The sequence below is a fragment of the Pinus tabuliformis genome, chromosome 9 (assembly GCF_031772625.1).
Source record: "Pinus tabuliformis cultivar Carrire ecotype Pingquan chromosome 9, CPIR1, whole genome shotgun sequence".
Lineage (NCBI taxonomy): Eukaryota > Viridiplantae > Streptophyta > Pinopsida > Pinales > Pinaceae > Pinus > Pinus tabuliformis.
In genome coordinates, this window is record NC_142307.1 from 1,716,629,409 (window position 1) to 1,716,633,475 (window position 4,067).

Sequence of the window (4,067 nt, forward strand, 5' to 3'; positions counted from 1 at the left end):
GGGATTCAAGGTCACCGTGTAAAGAGATAAAAACCAAGCACTCAAACTCTTGTTTCAAGAGATCTTGAATCATGTCTTCTTAAAAAATTTCACAACAAAGGTGAATGAATCAATAAGAAAAACACTTAATTGATTCATTAGGCTCCATTCTTAAGAGATTGATTCTTTTACAAACATCTCGGTAATTATACCTATCAAAGGCTTGATCAAACTCCCCGAGGAACTGAGGAAGGGAATGGATGGAAGCGGGAGGTAAGGCATGGCACCATCGATTAACACGACTTTAAAGGGTGAGGAAGAAAATCACACAAGCAAACTCTTCATCATTGATCTCGTAAGATTCAAAAATTTTAAGAAAAATAGAAATGTGCTCGGTTATGGCTGTTCCATCCTCACAATCAAACTTTAACTGGGAAAAGTGATAAATAGGCTCATTGGGGATCGAAAATTGATAAAGGGAAAAATTAGAGAAGCACCCCGGGAGTAATATTTGAGTATGAGCTGTTTTAGATAAGAGATTCAAACCAGATTCTACGCACTCAACTTGTCATGTGGCACTCCTTCTAGCGCCACTATTGATGGTGCTGGAAATATATCAACCAAGGGGTCTCCTCGATATGAAGTCCCAATTATACCTCACACCATTTGGTGTAGGAGCTCCATCCGGAATATCAGATCGGTTTCCATATATCTTAAAGATATGCCTTGGCTCTAACTATTGGCAAGAGAGAGAGAGGGAGTGTGCATGTTGAGTGTTCTGTTGTAAATGTGTTGAGGTTATTCTACTGCAAAGAGGAGAGAAAAGTGAGCCTCCAAGTGAGAGGTAGTAGTACCACCCAATAAGAGACACACATGAACCAGAAGGATCTGTCTAACATCCAGCGGAATAGTCAACAGAGGATGCGACGGTCATTACAACCAACCAATGAAGAAATATTTGTCTAATATCCTACGGAATAGTCCACAAGGATGGGAAAAAAATGACAACCATTACAACATATTCTCAATAAGATAAGTACCAAAACAACTGAAATAGTTCAACTATCTTATCACATGTGAGAGCAAACATGAAATACAAACATCCATATAATAGTCTTACAAACATTCATAATCCAAGCATGAAGAATGTGCTGGCCTTAAAGGCTTATGTTATTAAGTAAAACTTCCATGACACATGTTTACAATGTACATCACTAGCTCCAGTAGTGGAGCATTAGAGCCATCCCTTTCTCCTCAAAGAATTGATATGTCTCTCTAATGCCTTGTGGGAGGAGCCAAGGTGAAAAGTCCTTTGCTCATACAATGTGGGTGTATATATAGCCAAGTGGTGATGCTTCACACTCCTTGTGACTCTTTGACTACCCTCATGACTATTAAACTTCCTATGACTTTTCAACTTACATGACTCTTTACATTCCATGTGTGTCCTTTTGACTTCCACTTTACAATAAATTTTGTATACAATATACATGATCTGCAATAGTAAGGTGGCATATGACCACTCATGACATAATATGACATGACGCTAATGTCATGGACTGCTTGATGATGTGGAAATGTCAAGCCACTACTACTGCTAAGTGTTGGATGTCCTCTTGAATATGCTTTTTTTTCCACCTTTGCGTGGCTTGGTGATGAGGAATCTTCATTGATCTCAAGTCTTGAATATTGGTCGCAAACTAGTGTCCCTTCACTTTCTCTTAATCGATCAACTTATAAGTTCAGCTATGAGAGAGTCTTTGAGCATGGTTACCTCCTTCTTATCCTTCTTCACCATCTTGTCATGAAATGATAGGGTACCCATTCCTGCAATTCACTTATGACGAGACGACATCAATCCGAAAACCCCCTAGTCTAAGATGATGCATCCTGATCCACCAACTAAGCCAAAAAAAGAGACATGATGGGAAGAGGGACTCAGTTACTGCATAGTTCCAGCAGCCAGGGGGAAATTTTTAGCCCCGATACTGCGCAGTGCACAGTTCAAACAAGTCTAAGGGATAAGATTGCACAGTTTCCGGAGCCAGTAGGACAAGCTGAAGGGATGGGCACTGGGAGAGCTCACTACGTAGTTCTGGGAGTCAAGGAAGGTTGGGCTATTGCGGAGCTACGTAGTTCAAGGGCTTAGGGAATGAGCTTGAGGCTTGAGGTTGCGAAGTTCGCAGTTTAAGCCGGAATGGGCGAGAAGACTGCGCAATTTTGGAAGCTAATGGGACAGGTTGAGGGAATGAGCACTGAGAGGACACGTTGCACAGTTTTAGGAGAGAAGGGAGGCATGGCTACTACAGAGCTATGTAGTTTAAGGGATCAAGGGATGAGCTTGAGGCTTGTGATTTCGCAGTGCATAGTGGAGGCTGGGCTGGGAGGAATGACTGCACAATTCTGGAGGTGAAGGTCGGGGTTTGGGCACAAAAAATACGGAGTGCAACAGTCCTGGGATGTAGGAATTGCACATTGCGCAGTGCCAAGTAGCAAGGTCATAGCTAGAGAATTGAAACTACACAGTGTGCAACTCAAGGGAGGCCCGGTGAAGCTAGGTTTCCCAGTTGGGAAGTTTTTCCGAAAATGGTTGTGTGGGATCAGTGAGATCGATGCGAACAATGATGAACTTTCACTATGATCACACACTTAGAATATTTGATGACATGACGACATAGATTGTCCGAACACATGAACAAAGAATTTCCCTCCATGAGATAAGTTTATGACAAGTGCGACATCGGAGATGTACTTTGCAACGACACTTGTGCGACAATACTTAAAACTTTTGAAATGAGTGCGACAGGTACTTACAAGGTTAGAACAACTCATTTGCACAAAGATGATCTCTTAGAACCACCTGAACGGGCTTATACGCAAGACACGACAACCAACATGCTAAAAGACAACACTTTGCCCATCTTGCAAAAGGGAACACAAGACTCTAAGAAAACAAATGAAATGAGTTTCAAAGTTTGCAACAATGACCAACAAGATTAAGGAAGGCTCCGAAATTGGGTATAGGCCAAAATTTTGAAGGGCGTTGTAGCAACTACAATAGAAGTATAGTTGAAGGTTGGAGCCTAAGATGATTAATGTCCTCGTATTAACTAGGTTGGTGCCTTGAAGAATTGAAGAACTTATATTATAGATTTGAGCTTGTCTTTGTAAACTAGGATTAGAGTCCTCATTATTTTTAACAATAAAGTTATTTTTTGTTCTACTTCATGCATTCTAGCTTAACTTGTTAAATGATTTTTATCTAGCATAATATAACAGTTGAAAGAAATATTGATTCACAACCCCCCTCAGTATTTCCCTACACACTGGTCAATCAAACAGAACAAGAAAAATCTCCCTTAGGAGATAGATTCAATCAAATATTGCTTGAATTCTATCAATAACTTAGATTCAATCAAATATTGCTTGAATTCTATCAATAACTCTTTGTTCATTTGACCATGTATACTAACTTCTATAATCCATGGGTTTTGCCTCCAAAATTATTTATTTGAAATATGGCCCTACAACATGCACATGCATCCCTTTCCTTTGATGAAATCACAAAAGCCACATTGCCATCCCTATCACCTCGCCTTTTAACCATGTTAAAATCATTAATCAAAATCTATTTAAGATTTAGAAGAAAATCTATGATATAGCCCTAGCACTAAACATAATATGTCAACTAATATGGAGCATGAATATAGAAAAAACACACCATTTTACCTAGTGGAAAGTTAGTGATCCATACACATATTAGATGTGCCAATATAGATGAAACAATGGTTGATTCTAACTAAGGGGGGACTACCAATAGAACACCTTTGGAACCCTAACCTTACTCATTATTAATAGATTAGAAGGGTTGTTAGCTCTGCTACATGTTGTTGATTTTTGAGGAGTAGGAATAAGCTCAGTCCTTTGTTGCTGGCTCAGAGATAGTCTACACTGGTTATCCTCGCCTTTCCCTATTCCCTCGCTTACTTCCTTTCACCCTGCTGCCTCTATTTTGTTCCTCTAAACTCTGCATAACCCATATTTCCTTAGCCCCTAGGCGCCGAGTTCAAACGGTCATGTGACCGCGG